This window comes from Lactuca saligna, chromosome 9 (assembly GCF_052625555.1).
Source record: "Lactuca saligna cultivar CGN05327 chromosome 9, ASM5262555v1, whole genome shotgun sequence".
NCBI classification, from domain to species: Eukaryota; Viridiplantae; Streptophyta; class Magnoliopsida; order Asterales; family Asteraceae; genus Lactuca; species Lactuca saligna.
The window spans coordinates 105,088,495-105,097,297 of record NC_136425.1 but is presented as its reverse complement, the minus strand read 5'-3'; positions in this window follow the sequence as shown (position 1 = coordinate 105,097,297).

The following is an 8,803-nucleotide window of genomic DNA, read 5'->3' as shown; positions in this document are numbered from 1 at the left end:
TTATAGGGATGGATTGGTTGAGCCCCAATAGGGTAGTGATCGATTGTGCATAGCAGTTGGTTAGTGTCACACCCCGAAAACCAAAGGCGGAAACGTTTCCGGGGCGGACTCCACATTAAGTATCAAATCCAATGCACATAGTAAAGCAGTAATCACAAAACATTACATTACATAATATTGTTTACAGCTGTTTGCAAGTAAAGTTGTACAAGTGTTTTATACATATATGATATGAACAAAAGTAAAGATGAGTCTTCGGGACGCTCCGTCTTCTCCAAAAGGTTGCGATGTACCTATCTAACTCTGACCTGAGAATACAAGCAGTTTGAAAATCAGCATAAAGCTGGTGAGTTCATAAGCGGTTTAGTTTTGAAAAGAACGAGTTTCCGTTGCTATCTGAAAAATTGTTGATCAAGAAAATCCCATATTTTCTTATGAAAACGGTTTGGTTATCCTTTGTTACAATTTCGAAAATGGTTAGTTATATCATTCCAGGAAAATCCCATATTTTCCTTATAGTTTTAGTTATTCGTTTGTTACTTTATCCGTTTATGTGTTGTTGTACTATCCAGGAAAATCCCATATTTTCCTATGTGTTGAGTTGTCCATTTATATCTAGGTTCGTTACTGGTTGTTATGCTATCCCAGGAAAATCCCATATTTTCCTATATGTTGAGTTGTTTATTCGTTTCTAAATTTGTTACTAGTTGTTATGTTAACCCAGGAAAAATCCCATATTTTCCTATATGTGGTGGTTGGCTCTTAGGTCTGATTTCGAAGGACTAGTAATTAACATGTGAGTAGTATTAGTTACGTGTTCTAAACCCTTAGTTATTCTACATTCGAATGACTATTATCTACTAACTTAGTTGTATTTTCGAATATTTGGAATCACACAGAAGCGTATTACAGTATTTTTGAAGTTCTACTGTTTCCAAAAGAGTACATTATTCGTATATTCGAAGCTCTGTCGACATTCTGAGGCAGATATATTCGAAAATCAGTAAAGGTCCAGAGGCATATTTCCGCATTCGTAGTCGTATTCGTAGTCGTATTCGTATTCGTATTCGTATTCGTAGTCGTATTCGTATTCGTAGTTGTATTCCTATTCGTATTCGTACTAGATTACATTTGTATTCGTATTCGTATTAGATTACATTCGTATTCGTATTAGATTACATTCGTATTCGTAGGCGTACTAGATTAGTATGATTTCTTATTTAAAGAGAATATAGTTATAACACTTTTAAAAGAAATCTATATTTAACCTGCAATTCGAAACATTAGTTATCACAAATATTTGGAAATCAAGACATTTAGTAAGTAAAACCATCAAGTTGAAAATCAGTTTTAAGTACAAAATACACTTGTACTTATTGCTTGTATTCCCCCCTGAAAACATTGAAAAACACGGAAAAAGGGTAGGGGTATGAACTCACCGGACTAGGAAATGCGACGGTTTCGGACACTAAATGTTGGTTCGGGGCTTGATTACTTGCGATGTCCCTATGTAAAATGTAATAATGTCCATATATATCTAATTAGATTTACAATGACTAATTATACGGAACATTACACTCCAACGAGGTTAAACACCTCAAAACGAGCGTTTGGAGTGACCCGGGTGACATCTTCGGACGGGAATTGAAGCGAGGGACTTGGGATTTGAGTTTACTCCCCAAGAGTAAACTCCCTAATGATGTTTACGGCCTAAACACCCATTCCCCATGAGTTTACGGCCATAAAGTCATGGTGGGGTGGTTTATGGTGTTTAATGGGTCACAAATGGATATGGACACTTGGAAATGCTTGGAATAATTTTACCTAGGCTTGGATTGAATTAAAATCATCAAATACAACACTTAAGGGAGTTTACAGCCTAAGCATGGGGTCTATGGCCGTAAACTCTCATATCCTCTTGAATAAGTGTTTTTAAGGTCTTAAAATTAATCACATGTGATTCTAAAAATTCCCACAAGCCTAGAAATGAATTTTGGGCACCATTTGACACTTTTAGGAGTTTACGGTCATGGGGCATGTTCTATGGCCGTAAACTCTCAAAGGTGGGGTTTTGATGTGTTTAAGGTCCTTAAACTATTTTTGGTTGGTCCTATGATTTATTCCAAGGCTTTTGGTGGTGTTGGATGGCTTTCTAACACCTCAGAAGTGAGTTTACACCCAAGTTTAAGGAGTTTATGGCCCAAGCACATGCCTTGGCTTGAAACTCACACAAACCCCTCAAAAATTATGTTCAAAGTGTTCTAGGTCCATTACCAATATTCTACAAGTCATATCTAAGTCTTGTTTGTGATTTGGAAGGGTTTAAGGTCATGAAAACCCCATTTACATGAGTTTACAGCCCAAGCTTGTGCCTTGGCTGCAAAATCCTTCAAATGACTCAAAATCCAAGTTTAAAATGTTACATGTCCATTCCATGATGCCATCTAGCCATATCTAAGGTCCAATTGTGTTTAGGAAGGGTTTTTGTGCTCCAAAACCCATGTTATATGAGTTTACGGCCTAGGATGGTTCCATGGATGTAAACTCATGAATATGGTCCTAATTCATGCTTTGAACTCGAATTTGAAAGCTAGGGATGTTACATAACAAGCTAGGGGAAGTACCTCAAAGATTTGGAGTCTAAAATTGATGATTTGGACCCTTAAACTTGGATTTTAGGAGAGAGGTTAGCGAGAGAGTAGAGAGAGGAAGAAGAAGCTTCAAATGAGTGATTAGATCACTTTAAATAGTGTCTAAGTTTTGGACAAGGTGGAATTTTACCCGATACCGACGTTAAACGGGGCTTTTGGTCGCACCCGATTAAGTTTCCGTAATTCGACGGGGACGTTTCTAAAATTCCTAAGTTATACAATTTGGGCTAATTTCGTGAGTTCCTAACAGGTTTGGACACTCATTAGCATCAATTAAACATATAAGTTTAATTAATTTAACCCAAAAACGACATCGGAACGAATCGATATACGACGAGTTATACGGGTAGAATGGGTTTTTCGGCGATGAATAACTTCGGGTTGTTACAGTTAGGATAAGGACCACAGGTGTGGGGGAGCTAGTGATTCGGGGTGAGAGTCCCCAACATGGACTGACTTTATGTTCAACAACGAGGGCTAGGTGCTACCTCCAACAGGGTTGTATGGGGTATGTCGCCTATGTTTTATATACCCGAGAGGCGGGTCTGGAGTCAGCGAGTGATGAGCTAGTGGTACGAGAGTACGCGGATGTATTTCCAGAGGACCTGCCTAGGATACCTATGGAGAGGCAGGTGGAGTTCAAGATCGACCTGGTCCCTGGTGCGGCTCTGATAGCCAAGACACTGTATCGGTTGGCCCCTCCTGAGATGCAGGAGTTGTCTACACAGCTGCAAGAGCTATTAAACAAGGGATTCATTAGACCAAGAAGTTCAACCTGGGGAGCCCCGATACTATGCGTGGAAAAGAAGGATGAGTCGCATCGGATGTGTTTAGATTACCGGGAGATAAATATGGTAATGGTGAAGAGCCGTTACCCACTCCCGAGGTTTATGACCTCTTTGACCAGCTTCATGGAGCATCTTGGTTCTCCAAGATTGATATGCATTCGGGTTATCATCAGATGGGGGTCAGAGAGGAGGATGTGCAGAAGACTGCTTTTCGGATGTGATATGGTCACTATGAGTTCGTGGTGATGCCTTTTGGGCTCACCAATGCTCCTGACGCGTTCATGGATCTCATGAACCATATGTGTAGACCGATGTTGGATTGGTCTGTGATAGTTTTCATTGATGACATCTTGGTCTATTATAAGACTCGGGAGCAGCATGAAGAGCACTTGCGGGAAGTATTGGATAATCTTAGGAGGAAGAACTTGTATGCCAAGTTCTCCAAGTGTGAGTTCTGGTTGTGCAAGGTGTAGTTCCTTGGGCACCTTGTCAACGAGGACGGGATTTCAGTCGATCCGGCCAAAGTGGAGGTCGTGATGAGGTGGGAGGTCCCAAAGTCTCCATCTGAGATTTGGAGCTTCCTGGGATTGGCAGGGTACTATCAGAGATTCATTCAGGACTTCTCCAAGATAGTAGTGCCTTTGACTCGGTTGACAAGGAAAGTCTTGGTCTTTTGCTGGGATCCAGAGCAACAGGCTGTATTCGAGACGTTGAGATAGATATTGTGTGAGGTGGCAATCTTAGTCCTGCCGGAGGGCATGGAGGATTTTGTGGTGTATTGTGATACGTCCATCTCGGGTTTGGGAGCGGTATTGATGTAGAGGGGGCATGTTATCGCCTACGCATCGAGGCAGCTGAAGACTCATGAGGCGAACTATCCGACGCATGATTTGGAGTTGGGGGCAGTTGTTTTCACCCTCAATGTCGCACCCCCAAACCAAGGATGGCGGAAACGTCCGGGGGTGGAGGACTTCATGTAGAGTATCACAACAATGAGTATAATAGTGCTCAAAGTAAATACAACCAACACAAATATCATTGAAAATGTTACATCGAAGCACATGTTTACATGATTCACATTAGTTACATTATAATACGAAATGAACTGTTTGACGATTTATCGTCCCATCCTCAAAACGTTGTTGATTTCCTGTTTTCACTGAATTCCTGAGAATACAAGTAGTTTTGAAAAGTGTCAACACAAAGGTTGGTGAGTTCATAAGAGATTTCGTTAGAAAAGTAAATCGTTTTCCTCGAAAAAGCGTTAGAGTATGTATCCAGAAAATCCGATATTTTCTTTAAAACCTGTGTAATGTCGTCTTATGACTGAAGACCAAAATGTATAAGTAACCCTTCTTATTAGTAGAAAATGTTATGTATTTAAATGGACATGGACGCTTTTGAATTAAACGAAATTTCTGTACGTTCTCATGTTTGTTAATACATTATATATATGTAGTCCTAAATTAGAGGACCGAGTAATAACAAGTATTGACCATACTTAAAAGTATAAATGCGGTTTCAAATGATGTGTAGTCGTAACTACCAAAACCAAAAGTGTACAGTAATATCTGTACTCATAGAGATAAAAAGGTGATTTTAAATCGACATAAAACTCATTTAGGTTTTAAAAATAAAATCCCGCAAACTTATGGATTGTTATATCCCTATGTGAGTCGCTATAATCATACTATGACTATGTGAACCTGCCACGACGTTCTCAGTGTCGCGAAAAATAAAATGACATTTGTCACCCGTAGACCTGCAGGTCCAACTGTAGCTAGCAGCAAGGTGTGGGGTGTCAATCCCAATATAGATCTATATACAAGTATCACGTTCTCCCTCAAGGAGATTTTGATTATAACTACCAGGAATTATATCCCGCACTCGGACGTACGGGGAGAGAGAGAGAGAGAGAGAAAGAAAAATAGAGAAACTCACAATATAGGATAACAAGTTTACGTGAAATGTGTGTGAATATAAATATTTCTTGTATGAATGTACCCTTCTTGTACGAGTGCGTAGAGTGATGTATCATAAACTATACCTATTATAGTTTATCTAAAATGTATGTAATATGTATGAATTCTTTTATGGAAATGTATTAGTGTTGTGAAGTTATCAAACTATACTTTTTATAGTTTAATAATGCGTGTTCCAAAATGAATGAATAATATTTAATATGAATGTCTTAGTTTCAGTTCATAATGATAAACTAACAAGGAAACACATACAAATACTAAAACTTATGATTATACACTTTGCTTAACATAATACAAAGTGTTATGATATTTACATGCTGTTGGCAAAATTTAGCAATTTTGCCTTGTTTTGGAAAAATCATAGAAAAATCATACGAAGTCGAAAACTAGATCCGTAAATTCTGAGAGTTCACAAAATGTGTCTAGTTTGCTCATAAATTTTATCTCAATTTATAATGACCTCTAACTTGGGTGAAAAAGTCCAAAATCACAGACTGGTCCGGATTGTTGTTTGAAATGATAGGCAGTTTTGTAAAAATCGCCATAAATTGTAGAAAAATCGTATGGAGATGTGCAAGTAGCCATTTTAAAGCTAAAAACTTGAACTATTTGCACCTTGTACAGTTTTGAAAACAAAAATGTGTAAGATGCCCAAAACAGTCCGTGAATGGAGTTGAACTTTTCTGATGAAGGCTGTTAGAAAACTTTTGATAGGTTCTTAGTGTTTTAACTTGTATTCACCCCCTGAAAACTTGAGATATCATGAAAATGTAGGGGTATGAACTCACCTTGAGTGATTTCAGTAGATGATTGTTGAAGAATGGAAGTGTTTAATTCAAGAACACTTGGAGATGCCTTGAAGGTTTTCGAGAATTAAGTGTGGAAGAACACTTGAATCCAGCCTTGGATCTCGAAAATTTGTGTAGAAGAGTTTGAGAGAAAAAGTGATGTTTTTTACTTAGTGGAATGAGAGAAATGAGAGAAAATGAGGAGTGTGGTTGATTGTTCCAGCTCAAAAACGTGGGAGTGAGTGAAATTTGAGTGTAAGGGAACATTGAAGTGACATAGGTAAGGTGGGGAGGTATGGCTGGTCATAGAGTGGGTGTGGGGTGGTTGCTTGTGACTTTGATTTTTTTTTTTTTTTTTTTTTTTTTTTTTTTTTTTTTTAAACTTGCAAGGCACAATGGAATATATTACTCCTATAAAGGAAATTGACTCAATCAAGGACGATTTCACAATTAAAGTTCGGATCATACGTCTTTGGACTCAAAAGTCAAGAACAATGTCTTATAATTGTCTATATCCCATTTTTAGTAATTTATTCTCAAAGAACAATGCTATAATCTGTAATTTATCATCTTTTAGTTTAATTTTCTAAATATATGTGTGGTTGTCTATGTGTGTGTATCTCTTTAAAAATTCTGCAATTTCATCATTTTATGACCCCCATTTGCGAAGTTGAGTATTTATTTCCAAAAATGCGAAACTCCAGGGACAATATTTGAAATCTTCTGTTTTCTTCCCCAATTCGCATTCTACTGTGAAATACTTCGCATCTTCATTCTTACACCCTTCGCATCCCTTCGCATTAATCACCTTCGCATTTTAACCTAATTAATCAAATGTGGTTCACAAAATTTTTCATTCCAGATGCGAACACAGTTTAGTTCTTGAACTCTAAACTTGCGAAATCAAAAATTCATATGTTGAACCCATATGCGAATATTAACCCAATTGACTTCAAATTGATTCATAGATGCGAACACTCGATTGTTTTACTTTCGCAAAATGAGCATCAACAACTCCACAATCGAGTTTTTAAATTCTTGCAAACAACAATTTCATAGTCCTTGACTTCGCGTTTTTCTTCACGAATCATCCCTCAATCATCAATCCAATTGCGAATCAAAAACTCATATGTTCTTGCTTTATCGATTCATCGACTACACTCATACAAATGCGAACAATACTCAATTTCAAAATCGATTGAAACTTATAGCAAAGCTAAATCCAACTTCGCATTAATCACCTTCGCATTTTAACCTAATTAATCAAATGCGATTCACAAAATTTTTCATTCCAGATGCGAACACAGTTTAGTTCTTGAACTCTAAACTTGCGAAATCAAAAATTCATATGTTGAACCCATATGCGAATATTAACCCAATTGACTTCAAATTGATTCATAGATGCGAACACTCGATTGTTTTACTTTCGCAAAATGAGCATCAACAACTCCACAATCGAGTTTTTAAATTCTTGCAAACAACAATTTCATAGTCCTTGACTTCGCGTTTTTCTTCACGAATCATCCCTCAATCATCAATCCAATTGCGAATCAAAAACTCATATGTTCTTGCTTTATCGATTCATCGACTACACTCATACAAATGCGAACAATACTCAATTTCAAAATCGATTGAAACTTATAGCAAAGCTAAATCCAACTTCGCATTAATCACCTTCGCATTTTAACCTAATTAATCAAATGCGATTCACAAAATTTTTCATTCCAAATGCGAACACAGTTTAGTTCTTGATTAGTACGAAGGCTTAGGAAATTTTTAACACAAACTTTTCTCCTGTGATGTTTTCCCATTAACATAGCAAGTTATACAATACGAACATAACACTAACCCTAATACACAAGGTTAGTTGAGCTGACCGGTTTGACTCGTTGACTTTATTTGACTTTGAATTGAACAGAATTTGACGGTTGTCACACTCAAGATTTGATGTCATTATCTTTATAGGGTCTGTTGTACCATTTACACGGACCATAAGAGTTTGAGGTAGCTTATGGATCAGCTGAATCTGAACATGAGGCAACTTCGATGGCTTGATGTGATGAAGGATTATGATTGTGAAATCCTCTACCACCCAGGGAAAGCCAATGTCGTGGCCGACGTGCTTAGCCGCAAAGCAACGCTGATTGAATATATTTGCATGAGGATAACTGTGGTGACTTTGCTACTTGAGCGGATTTGAGGGGCCTAGCAGCAGGCCATGAAAGAGGAACATCATAAGAGTGAGCGTATCGTGGGTCAGGTTCCCTCCTTCGATTATGATAGTTATGGATTGTTGACTCTACACGGTAGGGTGTGTTGAAATATGCCTGACCTGGTCAAGGCCAAGCACTAGAGGCCACACGACAAGACCCAACCGTTGGATATTCTGTTATGGAAATGGGAGGATATCACTATGGATTTCACCACGAAGCTTCCCAGGACCATGCGGGGAGTAGATTCGATTTGGGTCATCGTGGATCGGTTGACCAAGAGTACCCATTTCATACCGATTCAGGAGAGCATCTTGGCTAAGAAATTAGCCGATATCTACATCCGAGAGGTAGTAGCTTGGCACAGAGTGCTAGTATGAGTGA